Raw genomic sequence first — 17,698 nt, forward strand, 5'->3', positions numbered from 1 at the left:
ATGTCTGTACAAGAATGAATGTGTGGTGTGTGGATACAAAGTTTTTTTTTCTATTTATGTAAATAATCCTGACTATCTCACTATGGAAATCAGATACCAGTAAATTTACCATATAATTTATTCAACCAGAATGAGATTTTGAAGAAGTTTTAAGTCTCCTAAAAATTTCCAAATGAGGAAAGGAATATGCAGAATTCAATCATCATGTGAATTATTCATGGCCCATATCACACTTCCCCTAAAACCTTTTTAAACTGAAATACAATGAGAATGTAGGGAAGTACTATGTAAAGGAAACAACAGTAAGAGCTGTTTGTAAAATCAGTATACAGATTCTTCACCATGGTTCCAGATTTATTTGCCTACATAAATTAGAGTGAAAACAGCATCTAAGACGTTAGGAGGAAATTATGAGTATGTGATTTTTCTAGAACCATTAGGGACAGTTTTTTTTTTTAATATTAGAGTAAAAACCCTTTCCATGAAATCTATGGACACACTTTCCTTGCCTTTTACAGTCACCTGTTCAAAACTTTCATTGAACATTTATTGTGTGACATTACATCTTCTAAATTTTGTAGATAAACTGGCAAGAATCAAGGACTACAAGATGCTTTTATGTAACCTGTTTCATAAAGGAAAAATTACAAGTAATGAAAAAACATATTTTCCAACAGCATCTCCTTCCCCTGAAAAAAGGCAGCAATCAAAATTAATTTAAAAAGAGCATCATAATGCCACAGAGAGTGAGGAATTTAGAGCATGTACAACAACAACAACAACAACAACAAATATATCCTTTTAATTCCAGAAACACAGGAGGCTTGTGGCATAAGGATTGAAAGTTGGAAGCCAGAATGGGTAACTATCTCAATATTAAACAACAACAACAAAAAACTGGGAATGCAGGTCAGAGGTAGAGCACTCTTGGGTTCAGTTTTCAGTGCTGACAGCAAAATCAAACTATACAAAAAAGAAAGAAATCACCAAATAAATTTCTTGACTATGTGCCTAAAATGTATGTACAATAATTATTCTGACATTTATTTAATATTTTTACTAAAACAACTAGATGGAAAAAGTGTAAACAGGCTCTCTGAAGCAACATAATCGAAAGAAGTAAATTAGGCCAGGTCTGCCTGTAATCCTAGCAGCTCAAAAGGCTGAGGCAGGATGATTACAAGTTCAAACCCAGATTCCTCCACAATGGTGAGGCACCAAGCAAATTAGCGAGACTCTTTTGGAAGGAAAAGTCAAAATAGGGTTGGAGATGTGGCTCATTAATTGATTGCCACTGAGTTTAATCCCCAGAACTCCCCCAAAAGAAAGCAAGTACAAAATAGTCAAGCAGAAAATTCATTTGCTTTTTAAAAATGTTTGAGAAGAAAATTTCAGTGAACAATATTTGTTGGAATCACACCTGAAAAATCAAAAGCAATCTGAAAGTAGACGAAAGTGCTCTGATAATAGCTGAAATCAATGGAAATTAGTAGCACTTGTGGAGGGAAATGAGATTGGATGGTTCCAGAAAATCTCCTTCTCCCACATGACTCTTTGGTAGTCCCTCCTGCTTTTAAAAGATTAAAGGAAAGTGCGTGGGCACTTGAAGTGAGAAAAGAAACTCATTGATTAGTTTTGATTCTTATTTAAGGACAGCAGTTACTCTCTCTTACTACGTACTTTAAAGTTTTAAATAATTTTTACAAGGAAACCACCCATGTGTAATCAACAAAACTATAATCCTTGGCATAAATATGGAATATTATTAGTTTTAATTCAAGCGTGGCAGATTTGAAAAACAAGAAGAAGTGTAGAATGGAAGGATAAGCCAAGAGAAGATACTTAAAATGGGGAAGAATTTTAATAACTCCACAAAAGTTTATCCAAATGGCCAGTGAAAATATATTCAATCTCATTATTACTACTCAAGGAAATACAAATTAAAACCACAAGATACCATTACATACATATATATGACAGAACTTAATAATTGAAAATATGTACAAAGAGCAACATGATCTTTTATGTATTCTAATAGCAGTAAAATCTGTACTAGTTTGGAAAACTGCTTAGTATTATTTCTTAAACTTGAAGATATACATACTTGATGACAAAACATTTCTATCCCTGAATATGTACTACACAGTAATTAACTGCATAAGTCTACCAAGAGACATGCACAAGAATAAAATTATGTCATTTGCAGGTGTAATGGTGGAACTAGAAAACATCATGCTAAATGACATAAGCCAATTCCAAGAAACCAAAGGCTGAATATATTCTCTGATAAATGGATGCTGATCCACAGTGGGAGTGGGGGTAGGGAAGAATGAAGGACCTTTGGATAGCGCAAAGGAGAGTGAAGGGAGGGGTGAAGCATTGGGGATGGGAAGGACATTACAATTAAACAGACACTGTTAGCTTATGTATATATGTATAATTACAGTACTGGTGTGACTCAGCACCATGTACACCCAAAGGAATGAGAATTTATGCTCCATTTGTGTACATTGTGTCAAAATGAATTCTGCTTTACTGTCATGTAAAACTACTTAGGACAAAAAATCACAGTACCTGGCACATAGTAGATGTTCAATAAATATTGTTAAAGTAATTTACACAAAAGAATGTTCATAATAGCAAGTTTTATCAGTAATACAAAAACATTGTTGGGCTGGGCTTGTGGCTCACTTGTAGAGTTCTCACCTAGCAAGTGTGAGGCGCTGGGTTTGATCCTCAGCACCACAGAAAAATAAAATATAATAAAAGCATAAAAATTATCAACCATAAAAGAATAAATTACATCTTATGAAGAAAACTGGAAGAAAATTTAGTACAACACCATTATCAGTGATGCTTACATATAAGAGATGACAATATTCTTTTGTATATATGTACCGCATTTTGTTTATCTGCTCATCTATTGATGAATTCTTGGGATTCCTTCCACCTTTTGGCTACCATGCACATCTCATTCTGTAAGGATTAGTGGTGTTGAGTACATTTTTGGCCCTTTTTTTGGAAAAATATCTAGGTAAGTCCTTTGCCCATTCTCTAACCAGAATTTTAAAATAATTTATAAATAGAAATTCTTTATACATTCAGGACATGTATTGGAGACATGATTTTCATGATACTATTTAGTATTTTAGTACTAATTAGTACTCACTCAAAATAAGTTCAATTTCCTGTTACTTTGGAATGAGAATCATAAGAAATAAGGCTGGACTAGTGTGACTTAAGGTTATCACTTTCTTTAGGAATATAAAACACAATATCAGACCATATTTAAGCCACTGTTTTAATTTAAAGTGGCTATCTACTTCAGTGACAAGAAAAATCTATTTGTGAAATTAGTATTTAAATAGTTTTTGAATTTTATTTCCCCAAAGCACATACATTATATGGTCAGATGGAAAAACATTTATATAATGAGAAATTGTTCGATATCATACATACACAGTTGCCTAAAATTTATTTTCAAATACATTGTTGAATTGCTGTTACTGATAGCAATATTTTAAAGTTCTTTTTGTAGAAAACACTTTTCTTTTTTGTTCTTTACAAATTGGACCCCTCCCATGGTTGATTATAAATCTTGTTTTTCATTTTTTTTCCTCATATTAATTCATATGAAGCCTCTTTATAAAGATGAATTTTAGTTTTTAAAACATTCTTCAATCATTATTTAATAGGAAGAAGAAAATAATCTCATTTCCCAATTTACAAATTCTTTATGATACAATTTTATATTCACATGAAAATATCAAGTCTGTCCTTCATTGCTAAAGACATATGTACTCTCTGACTTCAGCAAATTTAGAGTAAGCATTGGTTCCTTTTTTAGGAGGTCTGTAGTTTAAAGCTTCAGGGGAAGGTGTATTGTTACACCTCCTAAACCTTTTAGGCACATGACTTCACTTCTCTGTACTTCACTTCCTTTATTTGTGCCATGTTTATGATAAAAAGGCTTATCTTACAGGGATGTAATAAAGATTAATAAGCTAATGCATAAGAGAACATGGACAGAGAAATGCAAAAACAGTCATCTTTCTTTGGTTTAATATCTAATTTTTAAGTGTTTATAAAATAAGTCATTTATTTTAGTAAATTCTGCCAGTTTTGGGGGGGGGTACTTACAATGTGTAGGAACTCTAGTAAAAATGAATATAAATAAACTGTAAAATATCCACACAGGAATACTATAGAGCAGTTCAAATCAGTGATCAGATCTGATATCAACATGAATATCATTCAAAAATATAATGTTGAATGAAAAAAAGAAAGCTGTAAGCTCAAATATGATATGATGCCATTTACATAAAGTAGGCACATTAACAGGTAACAAAAGCATATAAAAAGGAAAGATATATATCAACATCATAATAGGTGCCTGCTTAGAGGGAAGGAGGAAACTAGAGAATTTACACACAAGAGACTAACAATCCATGATGTTTTCTTTTTTAAAAATGTTTTTAGTTGTAGATGGACACAATACCTTTATGTTATTTATTTGTTTGTTTGCTTTTTAAAATATTTTTTAGTTGTTGATGGACATTTATTTTATTTATTTGTATATGGTGCTGAGAACTGAACCCAGTGTCTCTTGCATGCTAGGCAAGTGTGCTACCACTGAGTCACAACCCCAGCCCCTATGTTATTTATTTTTATGTGGTGCTAAGGATCAAAACAAATGACTCACACATGATAGGCACACTGAGCTATAGCCCAAGCCCATGATGTTCTTTTATTTAAAGGAAAATCTGAAGCAATTATGACAAACTCTCAACATGTTAATTCTGGGAGATGTGTACGCAGGTATTTGCTATTTTATGCATTTTATCTTATAAAAATTGTGGGAAAATGAAAAAAAAAGTCAATTTGAAAATAAGAAATGGTGTTGAGCTGGATGGACTTATTTAGGAAGAGTAGTCAGGGAGATCTTCACCAAGAAGGTGACATAGAAGGGCTGGGACTGTAGCTCAGCAGTAGTGCACTTGCTGGCATGTGTAAGGCACTGGGTTCGATCCTCAGCACCACATTAAAGATATTCTGTGTCCATCTCCAACTAAAAAATATATATTAAAAAAAGAAGGTGACATATAAGCTGAAACCTGAGTTGAAAAATGCAAACCCTGCACAAAGTTCGGGGGGGGGGAGTTTTCCAGACAAAAGGAACCACATGCATAAGGTCTCTATGGAGGAAAAGAATTAAATATGTGTGCAGAATACAATAAAAATGGTGACCCATGTGGCTGAACTAAAGCAGGGATGTGGGTGAAGGGGTCAGCAGGTAGGTAGCACAAAGGTGAGATGATACAAATTAACACCTTGGACTCCAAGGTAAACTGAGATGGGATCCACTGAAGGGCTTGCAGATGCTATTATACTTTTATAACAGAGTTCCATCTGCTATTGGGACTATATTAGAAGGGATAAGAGAAGAAGGGAAACACCAGAGGAAGGCTGCTATGGTGATCCTAGTCACAGAGGATGGTGGCCTGACCTTATCATGGGGGTGGCAGTATCAATGAAGAGAAATGGATAATCAAAATATTTCAAAGATAGGTTGGCAGGACTTAACTGAAAACAGGATATTAGAACTGGGATGAGAAGAAAGTAATGGAAAGAACTTCTTCTTAATATAAAAATATTTGGTGTTTGCCCTTTTGTGCCCACTACTTTCAAGCATTCTATTAGATGTTACTGAAAGATTAAAAAAAAATTCCCAGCCCCTGAAACTGTTTTAAGAAAATGGAATGAACAAGCATATCAAACTCATGAAAATCTAACCTGTAAGAGTGAATGAATGTAAACGTAACCTGATGTCATTAAATTGGAGAGTGAGGAAGATCAGGTTAAATCACTCATGGAAAGTGAGTTGTGAAAAGTGAGTTGTGCACAGAAATTTGCGGTGTGGGTGGACAAAGGCAGAAGAAATGGCAAAGTAAAAACACAAACTTGAAAATAATTTGGTAAACAGCATACAAAAAGCAGACTATACAGCCCTCGAACAAAATAAAAACATAATTGGAGGCAAGAGAGGCTCTCAGGCCAGAAATAACAGCAAAATGTGTTTATTTTCTAGATAACATTTACTGAGTACTTTCTATGTATCACACATGCAACAAGGCATTAGCACCCATTATTCATTTAATTTTCTCAACGATCCCGGTACATACCATTATTAAAAAGAGGGAAGCTAAGGCTCAAGAGAGGTTAAATAGACATGGATTACCACTGGGGAAACAACAGAGGCAGAACAGAGTTATGTTTGCTGCCTCAGTCTACATGCTTAGCTGGTAAGCCAGGAGCCTAGAGGTGGTAGGCAGAACAGTTAGAGCAGGGAGTCTGAGGTTCCTGGGCCACTTAATAAAGTTGTTCTGCAAGTCACCTCCCTGTGCCTCAAATTTCTCATCTATAAACTGTGAATTATATCTTCCCATAACAATTCAACCTTTCCACCATGGTTGCACTCAAATAGCACCAACTGAAGGCATTGATCACTTCCCTGTTGCAAAATTCAGTGCAAAATTTTCAAAACTATCATTATTGTCTCTTCCTGAAAGCTGCCTACTACACCTCCCTGAAACACTCTTTCCTGGCTTCCATGACACCACTTGTTGCTATCTTTTCTACTTTTCTGGCTACTTTTTATAACCTACTTTTTAGGTTCATTCTCCTTCAGCAAGCTGAGGATCCTTACACCCATTCTTTTTCCACTCTCTCCTCTCTCCCAAAAAAATCTCATTCATCTCCATGGCTTAATTTACCACTTATATATCAATGACTCACAAGTTTATATCCTGCCACTTCAAACTTAACATATCCTTAACAGGGTGCTGTTGGATAGGAGAAATAAATTCTAATGTTCTATAACACAGTAGGTTAATAATGAGTGAAAACCTTTAATTGAATATTTCAAAATAGCTAGTGGAGAGGATTTTGAGGAACCCTACCACAAACAAACAAATACTTGCAGGGGTGGATATGCCAATTGCCACAGTCTAAGCATTAAATATTGTATACATGTAATGAAATGTCACATTGTGCCCCATAAATATGTACAATTACTATGCAACAATTAAAAATTTAATAACATTTTTTAAAATTAACACATCCAAGATCAAACTATTCATTATTCCCTCTCCCTGCCCCAAACTTGGTCATATTCCAGTCTTCTCTACCTCAGTAAAAGGCACCTCATCCATCTATCTGCACAAACCAGGCATTCAGGAGCTGACCTTCATACTGTTCACATGCAAAACTCCACATCAAATTTATTACCAAGTTTTGATGATATTTCTCTCTTAATCCTACCCCAATTGCTATCATCAGCGAAGCTACCACCATATCTTGCCTGAAATATTATAATAACAACCTACTAATCAGTTTCCCCTCATCCACTGTGACCCATACAATTCACTCAGAATGATGTTCTCAAAATGTCAGTGTAAGCCAATTGCTCTCATCTCCACATAAAACCCATTAACATTTGCCCCTTACTCAAAAATGGCCTGCAAGGCCTGTATGGCCTGACTGTGGCCACTTCCCAGCCTCGTCTCACATCACTCCCTACTTCTTTAGTACAATCCTGTTAAATCAGCCTTCTCTATATTCCTTGGCCACATAATGCTTCTACCCACCAAAGGGCCTCTGCACATGCTATCTTTCATCCTGGAATACTTGTCCTACAACACTTTTTCTAATTAACTCCAGCCCATACTCTGCAGACTCAAGGGCTATGGGTTCTGGAATCCTGTTTCATTCTAGGTCAAGGGCCTTCCACTGCTATCAGCACTCAGAAATTTATGTTTCTTTTCTTAGCACTTATTTTCTTCAGAATGGCATAAATATTCACTTGGCCATTTGATTAATTGCTCTCACTTTCCAAAATGAAAACTCCATGAAGACAAAATCCTTGAATACTTACTCTTACCATCAATTCTCCAATACCAGAACCATGCCTGTTACCTAGTAGGTGCTCAATACCTTGCTCAAACGCTTCCTCTGGGTAGTTCTAAGAAACAATAGTAGAAGGACTACACTATGCTAAGGACTTTGTAACTGAAGCCCACTGTTACCTCTGACACTATCATCTTCTGACAAGGAAGAATGACATGCTCAAAACAAATGAGTGGGTGAACATGGCACCCTTGGTGTCTATTCTAGGGCCTTCTCCAGTGCAAATGCTGGCATTTCCATGTGGTTTTGTACCTACAGAAGATCCTTTCCCTTGTTTACTAGTAAGTAATCATGAGTTTTGTCTTCCAAGCTCTTGCTCTAGTTTTATTGGAATCATTAGCTAAGGTTTTCATCTCAAGCTGGCAGGTCACTAGCAATGTCATTTGTCTCCATTTCCCTCCATGGTACACACTCAGCAAATATTACTTGAAGAATTTCTGGCTATGAGGCAAGAACCAGTAATTGAATTAAATATTTTCACTGTCTCTAAGTCAGTCTGCTGAAAATAAATTATTTTCTCTGCCCTATCAGGACACAATTAAAGAAGAAATATCCAGATTTTTTCTGTGGTTAAATTATCAGCTGTCCATTGCATCATGCCATGCAGTCCAACGTAAATAGAACACGTACCCTTCCCTGTTGGCCAGTGCTCAGAAATATTACATGTGGTCTCAAGAACAATGTACATTATTAATAGCCTATGAGCTTATGCCTTTCCCCACCCACCCCCAACTGTTCTCCCTACCACCCTCCTGCACAGGGCTGAAAATGTTGCCTGCAACTACATCAGCATGGGAAAAAATACTGAAACAAATATAGACAAATGTCTGACAATCCAAATTATGAAAGAAACCTAATAGCTTTTGTTCTACTCCCATCCTTACTCAACTCAGCCTCATCACTAGTTTCAAACCATCAAAGCTTTTGTTAAATGTAAAAAAGCCAATAAAAATAGGTAACAGAAAAATAAGCCCCAATCTGTAAGGAAGAATTAGTAACTAGAAGAATTCCAAAGATTACATATAAACTGTTTCTGGAAATCACTCATGCTTTGCTGTCCTTTTTTAAATGTGATTAGTGATTCACTTTTCATTTACATTCCATTTCAGACTGCTTTTCAAAAGAGAGGGAATTTTCAAAGAAAAAGTTTACATTTTTGAGACTGACACATTGAAGTTTAATATTGGGATATAAACTAATTCAACCAAAAAAATAATAATAAAAAGGAAAAAGCTGAAAATCCAACAGTAGCACTCAATTTCAAAGGAGGGACAACATCTCTAAAACAATGACTACAGGGCTCAGGAATCTCTGGATTAAAATCAAACAGCTTCTTCACAAATATATACATATGCAAAAAAACTATTCTCCCCAACTTCCAAAACTCCTACAACTTACCAAACTCAGGTCACTGCAATTTTACACAGTATTTATGATCTGGTGAAATGACACAGGCTTACTCTGCTCACTAACATGATGAAACACAAACAGAAAGAGCTAATTCTATTAGTTTTCCCTCAGTTAATCAGTCCTATGCCATAAGCCCAGCAAGTTTGTTTTGTTTTTAAATTTGACATGGATATACCTTTAATGTGCCTGACTATACGCTTCGAGCCATCATACAGCACTGACAAAAGTAAATTCTTCCAATTAGCAATAAATATACCCAGCATGGCTAAAGTAGGGAAATAGTGTAGTAAAATGTTATACACTGCAGATGCAAACACTTGGGCATCTGATTAATTTGGGGTTGGGGAGGAGGAAATATGCAAGGTTGTCAAAAGCTGCCATGCCACTCATAAATATATTATCTGAGCAGATGAGAAGGGAGAAAACCTACGGGGGAGAAAAGGTCAGTATTTTAATTTTTAGCAATTCTTTCTCTTCAATCCATTTACTTACAATTTATGAAAAGAGAAAAATGGATACAGGGGGAGAAAAAGTGAAGTTATATGGTATTTTCCTCTTAGAGTAGTTTTATCCTGGAAATAACCTATGCAGACTGACTGTATAACCAGACAATTAAAGCGTACACCAGTTTCTATGCCACTGGTGAATAGTAATTAATAACTTCACACTTTTTGTCTCTTAACAAGAAGGGAATGACACTTTCAAAATCATTACTGCTCTGTCATCTTGGTTCATTGCCAAAGCAAGGAGCTTCAGAACACCTGTCAAATAACACGCAGCTTGTGGAAAAGAAACATATACCAAAATAGGATCATATAAAATTTTCACGTATGTAGAGAATGGAATGAATTTGGGTTAACAAAAAGTCACTCATTCTGACAAGCTTTGGGGGAAGAAAGGAAGAGATTTCCAAAGAATGTATATGACTGGAGTCAATATAATGAAAATCTACCTCAGCAGTGATCAGTGGCATCAACACAAAGTCTAATAGTAGTTATATTCTCAGCCTTCGCCACATTTCCAATTGTTTCAGTAATTAAAAGGACAAAATGCCTCTGCCTTCTCAAATAAGAATGCCTAAGTCAAATGTTTAACTATCCTTTTCCTTATTCTGAGTATCCTGTCCATTCTTATAAACTAAAAATAGGTTTCCATACCAAGATTCTGTTAAAAATATTCATCACCTCACATACACCCATCTATAACTGCAAAAACATGTAGGTGAGTATCATCCCAGAGGTAAGGCAAATAAACATCTATTGCATGGTGCACAGGCCAAGATCAAATACAAACATTTAAAGTTTGATCCCTGAACCATTAAACAGAAGTGGAGATTAGAAAATATAGAAATAATTTGAAGTATAGGCTTTCCTTTTATTTTTATGTTTGTTAATTAAAAAAAGCAATTTAATTACTGATACTAATTTTGTGCAGATCCATTTTAAATATAATAATAAAAAATTCAACGTATAGGTGAAAAAAGAAGCCAAACTCCATTAGCACATAGTAGGTACTAAGTTTTGTTTGTTTTAATGAACAGTTGACTATTACATGTTCTTAGTATACCATATGCTATGTGAGATTGCTTTTGTTGATGGAATTACTAATTATAAACAATATGACTTTGTAATGTCTAGTCGCTGGACAAAACTGGGACTGTCTTCATCTTTGCACTGCCAGCAGCAATTACAGCATGGAGGACATGCTGGAGACTTTCCTTGAAGATTACTGAATCCATGGAAGAATGAAGTTTCTGATAATTAGTGTTTGGCTAAGTTCAATCATTTACTAACCTGAAGGGAAGGAAATCAGGAAAAAGACCCAAAGACAATCACAAAAGTAAGATATTTTACATATAAATGTTTGGTTAAGAACTGTCAAGAAGGTTACTACATTGATGGAGCAGCATACTTCCTAGCACTCAGCAGGTACATAAAGCTGATACATTGTGTCCTCCAAAGCAATCCCAGGATAACTGATCACTCTATTTTACAATTCTAAAGAAATTTTATATTTATTATCCAACTGAAATACGTCTTAAAAAAGAGCATAAAAAGTACATTATGCTAATTGGAAAGTGGCATTATGAGAGCAATTGTATGGATCATATGCACACATTATAGGCATTGGAATGATTAACTTACATCTGTGTTTTAGGGGTAACAAGCCTCCACAGGGGTTCACTACTACTTAGTTGACTGACTTCAAAAAGCAGACAAACTGAATTATGTACACTCTATAGTTAACGCTTGTCAGTCTTTGAACAGCATCAATGAAAATCAATTTTCCACTTTCCTGCTCCACCAAAAAAATTTCCAACTTCTAAGATTAAAAATTCAGCTTCTAAGATTAATAGCCTGTGATGAAAAAGTACCTGTGTGGTCCAACATGGCATTCAAGCCACAAGACGACTGCCAGCTGGCCTGGTTACCTTCACAGCACATGCCAGAAAGCTGGTTGACAATGGATATATTTGATCGGAACAGGGCTTTGGTTGTAAATTTGTGCAGTGCTTACCCTCCACATTATGCCATGCAAATGTGCAAGTAATTGCCCTGGCTCTAAAATTCCATTAAGGCTCAAAAAAGCTCCTTTGGAGGAAAATAAGAATTAAAAATAGTTCAAGGAGGGACAAGAAGACTGAAGAAAGGGAAAGCAAGCCACAAGTACAGACTCTGACATTTACAACTTCACAAAAGCAAGTAAAACATTAAGCAGGGAATTAGATTATGTGTCTTTCTTGAAAGCTTTCCCCAAGTAAACAGACTTTCAGAAAATTGTTGCTACTACAAGGGTCCCCATTAATGAAAACACAGCCTGGGAAAGAAACAATCTGTCTCCAACACTTCTGATTGAAATGTTTAAATGAAGAGAACTAAACCCTCTACAGAGTCTGGAACAAAATCCTCAAATTTAAAATTAAATTTTGACATGGGTACTGCTATAGTTTAGATATGAGGTGTCACCCGAAAGTTGCTGTTAATGCAAGGATATTCAGAGCTGAAATGACTGGATTGAGAAAGTTCTAACCTAATCAGTCCATCCTACTTTGAAGGGATTGGCTAGATGCTAATTGCAGGCACATGGGGCATGACTGGAGAAGGTGAGTCACTGAAGATGTTCCACAAGGCTGCATCTTCCCTGTTATCATCCTTCCCTGCTTCCTGATACCACCATAAACTGAGCAGCTTTCCTCTGCTGGGCCCTTCCCTTGCGATGTGCTGCCTCATCTTGGGCCCAGAACAAAGGAGTTGGATATCTGTGGGTTGAGACCTCTAAAACCATCAGCACCAAATAAGCTTTTCTTCAGTTACTCTTTTCGGGTATTTTGGTTAAAGTGATTAAAAAACAAACAAACACTAAAACAGGTGCTCAGACAAAGGGGGTTGGGGGGATTAGAGAGACAGTCTTTTAAACCAAGGATGCTGGAACAATTTGATATCAAGAATGAAATTGGATGTGTACCTCATGCCCTATGTAAGAATTATTCAAAGAGGATCTAAATTTAAGAACTAAAACTAAAGACTTTTATAAGAAAATACAGGAGTAGAAATCAGGGATGTAATTAAAAAAATACTTAGAGGTAAATGAGAAAACTGATGCAACATATCAAAACCTCTCGGACAATATAAGGTAGCGCTAGGAGGAAAGTTCAATGCACTGAGCTCATTCATTAAAAGAACAGAAAGTCAACAAATAAATAACCTAATATTATACCTCAAAGCCCTAGAAAAAGAAGAACAAATCAACACCAAAAGCAAGAAAGACAGAAAAATAATTAAAATCATATCTGAAATCAATGAAACTAAAACAACAACAAAAAATCCAAAAAAATTGACAAAATAGTTGGTTTTTTGAAAAAATAAATTGATAAACCCTTAGCCAAGCTAACAAAGAGAAAGAAAGAAAACTCAAATTACTAAAATTTGTGATGAAAAAGAAAACACAGCAGTACATCTTGACCTTAGATTAAGAAATGGTTCCTTAGATATAATGAAAAGAAAAGGCACCAAAATAAAAATAGATAAACTTAAGTTCATCAAAATAAAAACTTTTGTGCTTCAAAGGACACTATCAAGATAGAGAAAGACAGCTTAAAGAAACAGTGAAAATATTTGCAAATCATATCTGATAAGAGTCTATAATCCAGAATACTTGAATATTGAGAAGTGACATCATAACAACATATATCCATGCGATGGAATGTTATTTGGCCAAAAAAAGGAATGAAATATTGATACATGCTACAATATGAATGAACTCTGAAAACTTGTAAAGTCAAAGAAGCCAGTCACAAAAGATCACACACTCTGATTCAATATAAAAATCCAGAACAACAACAACAACAAAAATCCAGAACAAACATATCTGCAGAGAAAAAAGGTAGTTTGGTCATTATCTAGGATTGGTGAGGCTCGGAGTAAGAAATGGAAAGTGACTGCTATTAATTATAGTGCTTCTTTTGAAAATGTTCTAAAATGGACTTTGGGAAAGATTGTAAAATTAAATATACTCAAAAGTGGTGAATGTCATACTTTATGAGAATTGTATGGCATACTTTATGTGAATCATATCTCAATAAAATTATTATATAATGTTTAAAAATTTTAAAAAAAGATTTCACAGAAGTAATCTCAATTCCTTTAACATATAGCACTTCTGCATAGATGAGTAAAATAAAGCCCAGTAAAAGGTCCAGCATTAGCACTTCTTTCAATCATTCACTTGTTCATTTATTCATTCAGTAAATATTTAATAAATATTTCAGTAAACACTTAATCTCAGTAAATATTTAATAAGCACATATTATGATTCAGTTAATATTTAGTATTTATTAAGCCATGTATTATGACCAGGTGTTTTTCTAGGCATTAGAGAGAAAGACAAAAATCCCTGAGCATAGGAAGTATACCTCCAGAGGGAATATGGTGGACAAAATACGCAATATTAGAAAGAAAAATATAGTGTGGTAGAAGAAGATAAGTATTTAAGGAAAATAAGGAGAGTGAGGAAATTAGGAGATGTTAAGAACTTACAATTTTAAGACTAGTGTTCAGGCTAGGCCTCATTTGAAAAGATGACGTCTGAATAAAACAAGAAAATAGGTGAGGAAGTGAGGTATGAGATATATGGAAGTGAAAATAAGTAGTGGATATCACAAAGGCCCAGGTGGAAGCATGCCCAGAAAGCCCAGAGTGAAGATGGAGAAGACAAGAAAGAGACAAAGTCAGACAAGTAACAGGAAGCCAAATCTTATAAGGTCTTGGTATTAAAGACATTTTGCAGAAGGAGATGGGACTTTTCATTTTAATGAGATCACTCTAAATAGCGAATTGAGAGTAGATTGAAGGGAAAAGAGCAAAAACAAAGGTCACTAAGGATTTTACTGACATAATTGAGGCAAGAGTTGATGATACCTTGAACTAGAGAGACAGTAGTAGAGCTGTCCAGGTGAAGTTAGATTCTGATATACAGACACATTCATCTAGAGAGGCAGATGGCTATGAATTTGAGACAAACAGAAAAGTCAAAGAAAAATGGTAAGGTTTCTGAACTGAGCAACTTATAAGATGACTTTACACATTAAGTACTAAACACGTATAAAGCACCCAATTATGCCAAATCTACTTTACTGTGTCCTGTAATACTAGAAAATCAGTGATATATCTGTTCAAGATGTAGGTCAGCATGTAATTTACTACAGTTTTAACTATGAGCCTCTATGTAGAATTTTTTTTGGGGGGGAGGTCATTTTAGTCCAATACTTAATAAATACAAAAGACTGAGGCACATCTGTAATTACATAAAATACTAATATGGTACATTTCACTAGGGTCCTCTGGACAAAGAGATGCAGCAATATTAAGCAGAACGTCTGAAGCAGACAGGCACTCACTCTCTCCCTTGTTCAACCTAAAGGAAAATTAGCATCTGTAGAGTCCATTCCAGTCTTGACTGTAATCTAACCCAAAGGGAGAGTAGCCTATAAAAAGAACTTCTGACCTTCCCCTTCATCTTCTTTCCTTAACCATGCAAGAGGAAGCAAGTCTCAGATGTGACTGTGAAGGGAGGGTGGTGTGACTATGAGGAAGAGCACGAGAGAATTTAGATTGAGAGTGAGGAAATCCCATCTTCCTTAATGAAAGGAGGCCCTAGAACTTTGAAGGTTAGTACTGACAAAAGATTCTGAAAGATTGGAGAAGACAACCCATAACCCCAGGACCATCTCCTACTACCTCTGACATCTAGTAGTATAATGTGGGAGGGAGGGTTGCTCCTTTTCTGACAGAGACATGTATCACCATTGCAAATGGGCCCATGCCTGAATTTCCCCAAGCTCAGATGAGATAAATATATTCAAAAACTTCAGTAAATACAAGGGAAATAAGTCTAAATGGTCTTTGATGAAGCTTTCTTCTCTTATGCACACAGATCCCAGCCCATTTCACAGAGATCTAAGATAAGAATTGAGCCTATCTTTCTCTTCCCAGCTGTCTCTAACATCAACTGTTTTATGTCCACCTAAACTTAGACCTTTCAAAGTCCAAAACCCTAAAGGACACACAGAGGTCAATGTTACAGATATCTTGGAGGTGCTAGTTTCCAACTATTAAGACACGAGGATAAGGTCATGCTAAATTTGTCTCAAGTCTAAAGTTTTGGCTATTTTGAAAGAAATAGTTTCAAGTATAAAGAGTACTTCAAATCAGGTCTAAGTGTAATTCATTTACTTCTATAAATGTAATACAGTGTTATAATAAAAGACTATATGTTTATATAATAGACTATTATATATATATATATATATATATTATATGATTATGCATTATGACAATAAGTATATATAAAAATAAATATGTATGCATTATTTAATTTTTGGTCACTGCATTTCTCTCAAATTATTTAAAGTCTAAGTTATCATAACCTGGACTGGACTTCCATGGGGTGTTTCCCAAGTGGAGCTTCTTCTTCTCATCTTGATATTTAGCAACATCACTCTCATCAATTTTTAGAGAGGATAGAGACAAATGGACAAGAAAATGGAGATGTTCCTTAGTACAAGTTCATCAATATAAATGATCTGCAGTTAAAATGCCACTTACTTGACTGCAGAAGTTGTTTCTATAGAATTTAATGACATATGACAAGAACCAAGCCTCTAAAATAACTATTAATTTGTACTAAGTACTTCAACTTATTCCATCTGAATCACCACAAATTCTGAGCTATTAGAATACAAATTAATAAAACTGAATACTACTGCATTATCAGATCTGAAGAAATGCAAAGAATTGAGAATCTAAATGTTCCTGAAATATGACAATAAAAAGGGAATAGAGCTGGGGTTGTAGCTTAGTGGTAGAGCATTTGCCTAGCATGTCTGGGTCACTAGGTTCAGTTCTCAGCACCGCATATAAATAAATAAAGGTCCATTGACAAGTAAAAAAAAATTAAAGGGAATAGAAGTTTCCTTGGTCTTGAATTTTATACTATAAACAACTTCAAAAGTGGTAAATTAAAAAAAATGATAAGTAATCTATGACCACTGAAAAAGGATATTACTTTTTCTTTTATAAAATATGTCTGCTAAAATATATTAAGCCCTCATTATATTCTTTAAAAAAAATCTCACATTAATCTTGTATTTAAAAAATCAAAATGTTAATAGGCCAGTTGAAATAAAAAATGGTCTTAATGGTGACTATTACAATTCTAGAAACAGAATGAGAACTTGCATTCCTACCACTCATGTGGTTTCCATGGGTCTGGTCTGTGAATTCTTTATTTTAGGTGACAAAAGCATACATTTTTAAGGCATATATATATATATATATATATATATATATATATATATATATATATAAAGCAACAGTTCTTTACCAGTTTCACATCAAGTATGTGAGAATCTCTTAAATGCTTTGCACTTTCTTCCCCAAAAATGCACACATAGGCACGACATACAAAATGTTACATAAAATTTTCAGTATTCGCAGATCTCCCCTTAGTGCTGTACTTGATTGATAAGATGTTCACATACAACAATCAAAGAATGAGTAAATTTCAAAATTTGTATTTTTTATGTCCAAAAGATGTTTTCATTCCTTCTTCCTACCTTTAATTTCCTCAATTTCACCAACTATGCCTGGCAATATTCAAAACCAGAGTTATTCTTCTGTTACACATGATTATCTTTTAGACCAGGACCAGCAAACTTTTTCTGAAAGGGTAGACAATATGTGTTTCAGGCCTTTCAGGTCACTCAATCTCTGTGGCAACTAAACTGCACACATACTCCTACCTTACAAAAAGGAAAACAATAAGA

The sequence above is a fragment of the Urocitellus parryii genome, unplaced genomic scaffold (genome assembly GCF_045843805.1).
Source record: "Urocitellus parryii isolate mUroPar1 unplaced genomic scaffold, mUroPar1.hap1 Scaffold_62, whole genome shotgun sequence".
In the NCBI taxonomy this organism is placed as follows: Eukaryota; Metazoa; Chordata; class Mammalia; order Rodentia; family Sciuridae; genus Urocitellus; species Urocitellus parryii.